An 11,757-nucleotide genomic window follows, 5' to 3' on the forward strand; every position below is an offset into this window, starting at 1 on the left:
TCCTCAGCAGCAGCCTGATTACGTTACAGTCACATGACCGTGGTGCCTGAACCATGTGATCGTTCCTATATTCATAAGCGCTGGCGCAGACTGTGGGCGGGAGATTCAGCTGCAGCGGCCATGATGTGTTGGTCGTGCTGTACTCTGTGTGCGCGCTCGAGGTGTTCATGAGGTGTTTTGTCAGCCATACTACATTATATGTATCATGGAGATGACGGAAGTGCAGTTACTTATACAAAAAAACGGAACATACCCCTAATGCCTCTAAGAAATTTAACGGAAAATTTTTTTTAATTAAAAAAAATTATGTGTTGGGTGGACTAAGAAAAATAAAAATGCCTTAACTCTTATTCTGAAGGGGAGTGTGGACATACCCAAACTGTCATCACTTTAAGGGCCAGTTCACACGGAGTTAACGCGCTTGCATTCTGGCACGTATACATGTTTTAGAATGTGAACGCTCAAAACAGATCCCATTCATTTCAATGGGCCATTACGGACGTATAACGCGCGCAAAATTACACACGTTATACGTCCGTAACGGCTCATTGAAATGAATGGAATCTGTTTTGAGCGCTCACATTCTGATACATGTATACATGCCAGAATGCGAGCGCGTTAACCCCATGTGAACTGGCCCAAAGAGGACCTTTCACTACCTCTGACAATTCTAGGTCTTAGCATCTGGTAATATCCGCTGCACAACCGATTCCAGCACAGGCGGAATTTTCTCTATACCCCCATTCCCAAACAACAAGCACAGGTGGTTTTGGTGTCTAATGTGCTATGGAAGTTCTGTAATGTCAGAAGGGCAGTGTCAAGTTGGGGGGGGGGGGGGGTGACTCAGAGCTCAGGAAAATAATAGTACATTTTATTTCTATAGTGCCAACATAGTCTGCAGCACTTTACAAATTGTAGGGCTCGTTCAAGTACAATTGTTTGCATTGTTTTTTTTTATGTTTGATAAACTCCCCTAGGACTAGGTTTATTATACTCTGGGGTCTGAAGAGTATAATAACAGCTAGTGAGTGACACAAATTGGAATATTATAAAAGTTAGAATATTATACTGTTTGGAGGAACCACTGTGGGACATAATACTAATACCGTGTGCAGAAACGACTATGGGACATAATACTCTGTGCAGGGATCACTATGGAACATAATGCTGCCTGCAGGCACCTTTATGGGACTTAATACTCTGCGCAGGGGCTGCTATGAGACATAATACTGTGTGCAGGGCCCACTATGGAATATAGTACCGTGTGCAGAGACCACTATGGGACATAATACTGTGTGTAGAGGCCACTATGGGACATTATTCTGTATGCACACTGTATAACGGTGTGTTTTCTGTATTCGGGATGTGTTTTTGCACATAAAACACACTTTTTTTTGTTCAATATGCACCATGTGAATGCAGTTTTACAACAAAGTAAAAGATCCAGTGGCCTATGAATATAGCTGTATTCAGATACATAGTGTGTTTCCACCATAAGGGTGCTGCTATACGGTGCTTGTGGACACGTACATATTACCAATCATTAGGGGCTGCACACAGACTTTCATTTCTTCTAAACGGAAACTACAGGTGAGACCCAGGAAATAGAAGTAAACACATGTGTCCTGAAGCATCTGGTGGCAGCACTTCTGTGTTATGGTTTGTGGTATATGACTTTAGTTTATGGGTTGTCAGTCTTACAATTATTTTTTTTTATTTTTTTATTTTTTTTAGGAAGGAAGGAAAAGAAAGAAAAAGAAAGGAAGGAAGGCAGGAAAAAAAAAAGAAAGAGAAAGAAAAAGAAAGAGAGAGAGGAAGGAAAAGAAAGAAAAAGAAGTCTTACAATTATTGAGTGGCACTCCGAGGACCTCATCTTTGAAATTTTTTAATTAAAATCGGCACACTGAACAACAAAGGTTGCTTACCCCTGTGATAGAGGTTACATGCATTACACATAAATAAAGCTGTATGAGCCGTCACCAGTCACTGTCCTTTAACGTGCAGATGGTGCCTGGACATATAAATTTGCAGTCTGATATGCATCATATCTTGTAGGGCAACGTGGGAACGTAAATGAAGGTGGGTTGGTTTTTGGTATTCTAATTGTGGAAGGATTTAGATTAGGAATTTTGATAGGCATGTCTGAAGAAATGTGTCTTTAATTTGCGCTTGATGCTGTAGAAATTGGGAGTTAATCTGATTGTCCGGGAAAGAGCATTTCAGAGGAGTGGTGTAGCTCGGGAGAAGTCTTGGATACAGGAGTGGAAGGTTCTTATAATAGAGGATGTAAGTCTTAGGAGTGAGCGTGGGTTGGGCAATAGACAGAAATGAGGGAGGAAATGTAGGGAAGTGGAGTATTATGGAGAGCCTTGTGGATGAGGATGATAAGTTTATATTGTATTCTGTATTGAATATGCAGCCGATGTAGTGACAGACAGACCTGAGGTATTGCTGTAGGTTTTAGACTGATAGATGAGATTGGCTGCTGCATTCAGAATAGATTGTAGAGGGGAGAGTTTAGTAAGGGGAAGACCGATTAGTAAGGAGTTACAGTAGTCAAGGCGAGAATGAATCTGAGAGACAATAAGTGTCTTTAATGTTTCTGTGGTAAGGAAAGGCCAGATTCAGGAGATGTTTTTGAGGTGAAGATTAGATTAGCGTGTGAGTGATTGGATATGGGGTCTGAAGGAAAGGTCTGAGTCAAACATAACCCCAAGGCAAGGGAAATAATGCCTGGGAGTTATGGTAAAGCCTGAGGCTGAAATGGAAATATCAGAGTTAGATCTGTTAGAAGGTGGAAACAGAAGTAGTTCAGTATTTGAGAGATTCAGTTAAAGTGAAGACATGATATTTGAGAAATATTTGAGAGACAGTCAATGGTGTTCTGTATTAGTGCAGGGGTGATGTTACGGGATGAGATATATCATCGGGTGTCATCAGCATAAAGATGGTACTGGAAGGCAAATTTGGTGATTGTTTGTCCAATAGGGGCAGTGTTATGTCAGTCCAGGTAGCTGCAACGGGGCTAAGGAATAGCAGTAGGGAATCTCGCCCTGCACTACTCCCACTAGCTATCCCGATCCCTGCACGGGTGTGGGTGTGGGTCGGCTGTACTCAGGCTAAGCCTGACCCCGACAGCTCCTCTCTCACTGATTCCGTAGGCCTAGAGGGAAGTGGGAGAAGGAATGCCCTATAAGACCTCTAGGGACTGGAGAATAAAGGGGGTCACCCCTAACGAACAAGTGAAGCTGCTACTGACAGGGACTGACAAGGGTGTGCGCTGACTAACAACACAAGCAGCACACAGGAAAAATGTGGGAAAGGATTCCCCCAAACCAATATGGGAAGGAACCTTACACTAGGAAACAAACACAGGGAAACTGAGTAGAAATCAATGGATAAGGCAATTCACTCGCACAGTCAATTATACACAGAGGGAGGATTGGTGAACACAGAAGGGAAAACACACAAACCAACTCGTTCACCCAAACCTCCCAAAAACCAACCACGGAACTTCCTCTATCCAAGATAACCACCTACTCCTCCTGCTAAGGCCTAGCTCTGTAAAAGCGACACTCAGCACAGAACCATGGGAGGCATGGGTTTAAATACAGAGTAGAGACCACTCCTCCCAGGTGCAAATGGGAGGACAGACTAATCAACCAGGAGATAAAGCTGCCTACCATCAGTGCGCACGTGCAAGTCAGAAGGTGTGCACCAATACTCACGACAGGACAACCCCGCAGCGCCAGGATGCCACCCCAGACACTGCGCAGCCAAAAACTCCCCAGGTAAGAAAAATAGAAAGTAAAGAACCTAAATACTCCTAACAGGATCCTCCCCTCAAGGAGAAGACTCCGGATTCTCTAGGAGCATCCTTCTTCGGGAACTCCTTGTGGAATTTCTCCACGAGTCTGGGGGCTGACATATCCGACTCCAGAACCCAAGAATTATCCTCAGGACCGTATCCCTTCCATGCCACCAGATACCGTAGCTTCCCCCGAACATATTTGCTATCCAGAACTCGGGATATCTCATACTCCCCGGACTCAGAAACTGGTGGAAACTTAACTGGAGACGTTCCCTTCTTGGCCTTCTTTAACAAGGAGACATGGAAGACCCGGTTTATCTTCCACCTTTTAGGTAGTTGCAGCTGCGCCGCCACTTCATTTACCATCTTGATGATCTTAAAAGGACCCACAAACCTGGGACCCAGCTTCTTGCTAGGAACCTTCAACCTGATATTCTTGGTGGACAACCAAACCATCTCACCAGGGAAGAACTGCAACTCTCCTCTCTTCCGATCCGCCTGGACCTTAGCCTGGTGCGACGCCCGCACCAGATTCTCTCGGATACGGGACCATACCCCTTGCAGCTTTTTAGAAAATAGCTCCTCCTCCGGAACTGGGGAAGAAATGGAAGAAAATACTCCGAAAACAGGATGTCTACCACCGGAGCAAAAAAAAGGTGTGGTACCTGTGGCATTGGAATCATGGTTGTTTAGGGAAAATTCTGCCAGGGGGAGAAAGGCAGCCCAATTATTCTGGTTCTCTCGAACAAAACACCTCAAAAACTGTTCCACATCCTGATTCTTCCTCTCTGTTTGTCCGTTAGACTCTGGGGAAACCCGGAGGAAAACGACAGTGTAACTCCCAACCTGCTGCAAAAAGCCCGCCAGAATTTAGCCACAAATTGCGGTCCCCTGTCCGAAACGATCTCCTCAGGAAGACCATGCAACCTTACAATTTCTTTAATAAACGCCTCTGATAGTGTCTTGGCACATGGCAGCCTGGAAAACGGGATCAAATGGCACATTTTCGTGAAGCGGTCAACGACTACCCAAATGACCGTGAAACCCTTAGACACCGGAAGGCCCGTGATGAAATCCATAGACAGATGAGTCCAAGGTGCCTTAGGAGGTTCCAATGGATGTAGAAGACCGTGGGGACGGGTATGCGACGCCTTGGCTCTTGCACAGACCGAACAATTTTGAACAAACTGCAAGACCTCCTTACTCCACCCTGGCCACCAAAAATTCCTAGACACCAATCTCATGGTCTCTGAAACCCCCGGGTGACCAGCAAGAACCGACTCGTGACACTCCCTCAGGAGACTTTGTCGGAGAGTAGTTGGGACAAAAAGCTTGTTTCTAGGTATCTTGGAAGGTGCAGCGTGTTGCGCTTCGATCAAGGCCTTCTCCAATTTCGCACCCAATACTGCTACCACCACTCCATCCCCAAGAATAGTGGCAGGCGCCTCTCGTTCCTCCTCAGTCGACATATACCAGGATAAAGCATCAGCCTTAACATTCTTTGAACCCGGCACATAAGTCACGGTAAAATGGAACCGCGCAAAAAATAGAGCCCATCTGGCCTGCCGTGCATTTAATCTCTTCGCCGACCCAAGATAAACCAAATTCTTGTGGTCAGTAAATACCTGGACTGGCCTTCTGGCCCCCTCCAGGAAATGACGCCAATGTTCGAACGCTAGTTTTATTGCTAGTAGTTCCCTATCTCCGATGTCATAATTCCGTTCAGAGGCAGAGAATTTCTTAGAAAAGAAGGCACAGGGATGCGTACCCTCCTCGAACTCCTGAGAAAGTACTGCTCCCCCCACCGAGGAGGCATCCACCTCCACTCGGAAGGCCAACCTCTCATCCGGCTGTCTCAAAATGGGAGCGGACGAGAATCGCTTCTTCAGTTCTTCAAACGCAGCTAGTGCCTCTGGCGACCACTTAGCACAGTCAGCCCCCTTCTTAGTCAAGTCAGAGATAGGTTTCACAACCTCAGAAAATCCCTTGATAAACTGGCGATAATAGTTGGAGAACCCCAAGAACCGTTGGACCGCCTTTAGGTTCTCGGGTCGCAGCCACTCCAAGACTGCCCTGACCTTCTCAGGGTCCATCTCGAACCCCTTGTCCGATAGGATATAGCCAAGGAAACATAATTTATTGACCGCGAACACACATTTCTCCAGCTTAGCACTTAATTGGTTAACCCTCAGGAGATCTAAAACCTCTCTCACTCTCTCCCAATGAGTCTCCAAATCCGGGGTGTAAATGAGTATATCGTCCAGATAGACCACAACCCCCCTCCCTATGACGGCACTTAGTACATCATTAATAAAATTCTGAAAAAACGCAGGCGCATTGGTTAGACCGAAAGGCATCACAAGATTCTCAAAGTGTCCTAGGGGTGTGTTAAACGCTGTTTTCCACTCATCCCCCTTCTTGATTCTCAGCAAGTTATATGCCCCACGTAAATCTATTTTACTAAACCAGCGGGCTCCCGTAATCTGGCTGAATAGATCCGAGATCAACGGAATGGGATAGGGATTCCGCACCGTGATTTTGTTAATCTCCCTAAAATCCAAACAAGGGCGCAACCCTCCATCTTTCTTCTTTACAAAGAAAAACCCCACTGCTACTGGGGACTTAGATGGGCGAATATGCCCCACCTCTAGACTCCCCTCAATATACTCTTTGAGCGCCTCCCTCTCCGGAATAGTGAGATTGTACAACCTTGTCTTGGGTAACACTGCATTTGGTATAAATTTAATCGAGCAATCATAGGTGCGATGTGGTGGTAATGTCTTGGTTGCCCTTTCCTCAAAGACCTCCCTGAACTCACATATTTCTTGAGGCAAATTGTCTATAGACAAAGACATAACGGATATGGGCAGACATCGACCATTACACCCCTGCCCCCAAGAAACTACTGACTCGGTCTCCCAGTTGATAATAGGGTTATGCTGCTTCAGCCAGGGCCACCCCAAAACTACTTGTGCTGGTAACTTAGACAACAAGAACAAGTCAATCTCTTCCCTGTGGCCACCCACAATAAACTCCAAACCCTCCACCTGTTTGGAGATGACAGCTTGCTGTAGAGGGGTCTTATCAATAGCCCACACCGGTATCTGAGACTCCAAGACCAAAGGACTCACCCTTAATTGCTCACAAAACTCTGAGTCAATAAGGTTGACTGCCGAACCACAATCAACCAAAATCCGGCACTTCTGCCCATTTACCCATCCTTCAAGGGTCAACCCGGCAGTCTGAGTACAGGAAATATGCACACCTCCCTCCTTAGTAGGTTTTCTCCCTTTACCCTCAATAGACCTGGGGTTATTACCCTCCTTGGCGAACCATTCTCTGGAGGGGCATACCCTTGCTACATGTCCCATCCCTCCACACACAAAACAGCGTACTGTGCGGGACCCTTCACTCTTGGGTCTTGCACTTCGCACAGTGGCCCCAATCTGCATGGGTTGGTCCCCCGGGTCCTCTCTAAAAACAGAGAATTGAGGAGGGCTAAGCCCCCCAGGACTCTTGTCTCCACGCTCCCGGAGGCGCCGTCCAACTCTAATTGCCAGCTGCATGGCCTCATCTAGATCTCCCGGAACAGGGTGAGAAACTAGATGGTCTTTAACCTGGTCCGAGAGCCCTGTCTCAAACTGACTAAGTAGAGCGGGGTCATTCCAGTGTACTTCTGCTGCCCACCTACGAAACTCTGTGCAATATTTCTCTATAGCGTGATCCCCTTGCACCACACGTCGTAGGTTATACTCAGCCGTGCGTACCCTGTCTGGGTCGTCATACAGTAACCCCATTGTGGAGAAAAACGCCTCTACAGTTAGTAAGCAAGCTGAGTCGGCTGGTAACTAGAGATGAGCGAACAGTGTTCTATCGAACACATGTTCGATCGGATATCAGGGTGTTCGCCATGTTCGAATTGAATCGAACACCGCGTGGTAAAGTGCGCCAAAATTCGATTCCCCTCCCACCTTCCCTGGCGCCTTTTTTGCACCAATAACAGCGCAGGGGAGGTGGGACAGGAACTACGACACCGGGGGCATTGAAAAAAATTGGAAAAAGTCATTGGCTGCCGAAATCAGGTGACCTCCATTTTAGACGAATAGTGGATTTCAAATCCGGGTCATATGAGAATGTGAACTTTGTGACTATGAGACAGGGATAGCTGTACAGGCAGGGATAGCTAGGGATAACCTTTATTTAGGGGGGAATGTTATTAAAAATAACTTTTTGGGGCTCTATCGGGTGTGTAATTGTGATTTTTGTGAGATAAACTTTTTCCCATAGGGATGCATTGGCCAGCGCTGATTGGCCGAATTCCGTACTCTGGCCAATCAGTGCTGGCCAATGCATTCTATTAGCTTGATGAAGCAGAGTGTGCACAAGGGTTCAAGCGCACCCTCGGCTCTGATGTAGGAGAGCCGAGGGTGCACTTGAACCCTTGTGCACCCTCAGCTCTACTACATCAGAGCCGAGGGTGCGCTTGAACCCTTGTGCACACTCTGCTTCATCAAGCTAATAGAATGCATTGGCCAGCGCTGATTGGCCAATGTATTCTATTAGCCTGATGAAGTAGAGCTGAATGTGTGTGCTAAGCACACACATTCAGCTCTACTTCATCGGGCTAATAGAATGCATTGGCCAGCGCTGATTGGCCAGAGTACGGAACTCGACCAATCAGCGCTGGCTCTGCTGGAGGAGGCGGAGTCTAAGATCGCTCCACACCAGTCTCCATTCAGGTCCGACCTTAGACTCCGCCTCCTCCGGCAGAGCCAGCGCTGATTGGCCGAAGGCTGGCCAATGCATTCCTATGCGAATGCAGAGACTTAGCAGTGCTGAGTCAGTTTTGCTCAACTACACATCTGATGCACACTCGGCACTGCTACATCAGATGTAGCAATCTGATGTAGCAGAGCCGAGGGTGCACTAGAACCCCTGTGCAAACTCAGTTCACGCTAATAGAATGCATTGGCCAGCGCTGATTGGCCAATGCATTCTATTAGCCCGATGAAGTAGAGCTGAATGTGTGTGCTAAGCACACACATTCAGCACTGCTTCATCACGCCAATACAATGCATTAGCCAGTGCTGATTGGCCAGAGTACGGAATTCGGCCAATCAGCGCTGGCCAATGCATTCTATTAGCCCGATGAAGTAGAGCTGAATGTGTGTGCTAAGCACACACATTGAGCACTGCTTCATCACGCCAATACAATGCATTAGCCAGTGCTGATTGGCCAGAGTACGGAATTCGGCCAATCAGCGCTGGCCAATGCATTCTATTAGCCCGATGAAGTAGAGCTGAATGTGTGTGCTAAGCACACACATTCAGCACTGCTTCATCACGCCAATACAATGCATTAGCCAGTGCTGATTGGCCAGAGTACGGAATTCGGCCAATCAGCGCTGGCTCTGCTGGAGGAGGCGGAGTCTAAGGTCGGACCTGAATGGAGACTGGTGTGGAGCGATCTTAGACTCCGCCTCCTCCAGCAGAGCCAGCGCTGATTGGCCGAATTCCGTACTCTGGCCAATCAGCACTGGCTAATGCATTGTATTGGCGTGATGAAGCAGTGCTGAATGTGTGTGCTTAGCACACACATTCAGCTCTACTTCATCGGGCTAATAGAATGCATTGGCCAGCGCTGATCGGCCGAATTCCGTACTCTGGCCAATCAGCACTGGCTAATGCATTGTATTGGCGCGATGAAGCAGTGCTCAATGTGTGTGCTTAGCACACACATTCAGCTCTACTTCATCGGGCTAATAGAATGCATTGGCCAGCGCTGATTGGCCGAATTCCGTACTCTGGCCAATCAGCACTGGCTAATGCATTGTATTGGCGTGATGAAGCAGTGCTGAATGTGTGTGCTTAGCACACACATTCAGCTCTACTTCATCGGGCTAATAGAATGCATTGGCCAGCGCTGATTGGCCAGAGTACGGAATTCGGCCAATCAGCGCTGGCTCTGCTGGAGGAGGCGGAGTCTAAGGTCGGACCTGAATGGAGACTGGTGTGGAGCGATCTTAGACTCCGCCTCCTCCAGCAGAGCCAGCGCTGATTGGTCGAGTTCCGTACTCTGGCCAATCAGCACTGGCCAATGCATTTCTATGGGGAAAAGTTAGCTTGCGAAAATCGCAAACTGACAGGGATTTCCATGAAATAAAGTGACTTTTATGCCCCCAGACATGCTTCCCCTGCTGTCCCAGTGTCATTCCAGGGTGTTGGTATCATTTCCTGGGGTGTCATAGTGGACTTGGTGACCCTCCAGACACGAATTTGGGTTTCCCCCTTAACGAGTTTATGTTCCCCATAGACTATAATGGGGTTCGAAACCCATTCGAACACTCGAACAGTGAGCGGCTGTTCGAATCGAATTTCGAACCTCGAACATTTTAGTGTTCGCTCATCTCTACTGGTAACGAATGTGCCCAGATGAGGGGATCATCTCTCAATAAAGTAATAATAATCCCAACTCTCTGTACCTCAGAACCGGAGGAAAACGGCCGTAGCCGGAAATACAAAAGACAGTCCTTTTGAAATCGGAAAAAATCTGACCTCTTACCTCGGAAGGGTTCAGGTAAGCTGACTTTCGGCTCCAGAGGCCGACCCACAGGGGCGCTACTCACCTGCCTCTGTATGCCCTCCACCTGAGAGGCTGTGTGTGGAGCCAACTGCTGTACTTGAGATACGCCAGAAGCTTGGATGGCATCCATTCGTAGCTTGATCCCCTCCATCTCAGTGGAAATCTGCTGCACCGCCTGGTACAACTGTTTCAGGTCCGTCATAATGCAAACAAACCTTTTTTTTTTTTTTTTTACACCGGCTGAGTGTACTGTTATGTCAGTCCAGGTAGCTGCAACGGGGCTAAGGAATAGCAGTAGGGAATCTCGCCCTGCACTACTCCCACTAGCTATCCCGATCCCTGCCTCACGGGTGTGGGTCGGCTGTACTCAGGCTAAGCCTGACCCCGACAGCTCCTCTCTCACTGATTCCGTAGGCCTAGAGGGAAGTGGGAGAAGGAATGCCCTATAAGACCTCTAGGGACTGGAGACTAAAGGGGGTCACCCCTAACGAACAAGTGAAGCTGCTACTGACAGGGACTGACAAGGGTGTGCGCTGACTAACAACACAAGCAGCACACAGGAAAAATGTGGGAAAGGATTCCCCCAAACCAATATGGGAAGGAACCTTACACTAGGAAACAAACACAGGGAAACTGAGTAGAAATCAAAGGATAAGGCAATTCACTCACACAGTCAATTATACACAGAGGGAGGATTGGTGAACACAGAAGGGAAAACACACAAACCAACTCGTTCACCCAAACCTCCCAAAAAACAACCACGGAACTTCCTCTATCCAAGATAACCACCTACTCCTCCTGCTAAGGCCTAGCTCTGTAAAAGCGACACTCAGCACAGAACCATGGGAGGCATGGGTTTAAATACAGAGTAGAGACCACTCCTCCCAGGTGCAAATGGGAGGACAGACTAATCAACCAGGAAATAAAGCTGCCTACCATCAGTGCGCACGTGCAAGTCAGAAGGTGTGCACCAATACTCACGACAGAACAACCCTGCAGCGCCAGGATGCCACCCCAGACACTGCGCAGCCAAAAACTCCCCAGGTAAGAAAAATAGAAAGTAAAGAACCTAAATACTCCTAACAGGCAGTATATAGAGAGAAAAGCAGAGGGCCTAGGACCGAGCCTTGAGGAACTCCAACAGCAAGGGGAATAGACAGAGCCTACAAATGAAATACTAAAAGTGTGTTCTAAGAGATAAGAGGAGAGCCAAGACAGTGCGGTGTCTGTGAGGCTGACAGAGTGGAGCATAGTGAAGCGGAGTTGGTGTTCAATAGTTTCAAATACTGGTGAGAGATCCAGTAGAATAAGAAGAGAATAGTCACCATTAGATGTAGCCGTCAGGAGATCATTGGAGACTTTT

The sequence above is a fragment of the Leptodactylus fuscus genome, chromosome 5, assembly GCF_031893055.1.
Source record: "Leptodactylus fuscus isolate aLepFus1 chromosome 5, aLepFus1.hap2, whole genome shotgun sequence".
Taxonomy (NCBI): Eukaryota; Metazoa; Chordata; class Amphibia; order Anura; family Leptodactylidae; genus Leptodactylus; species Leptodactylus fuscus.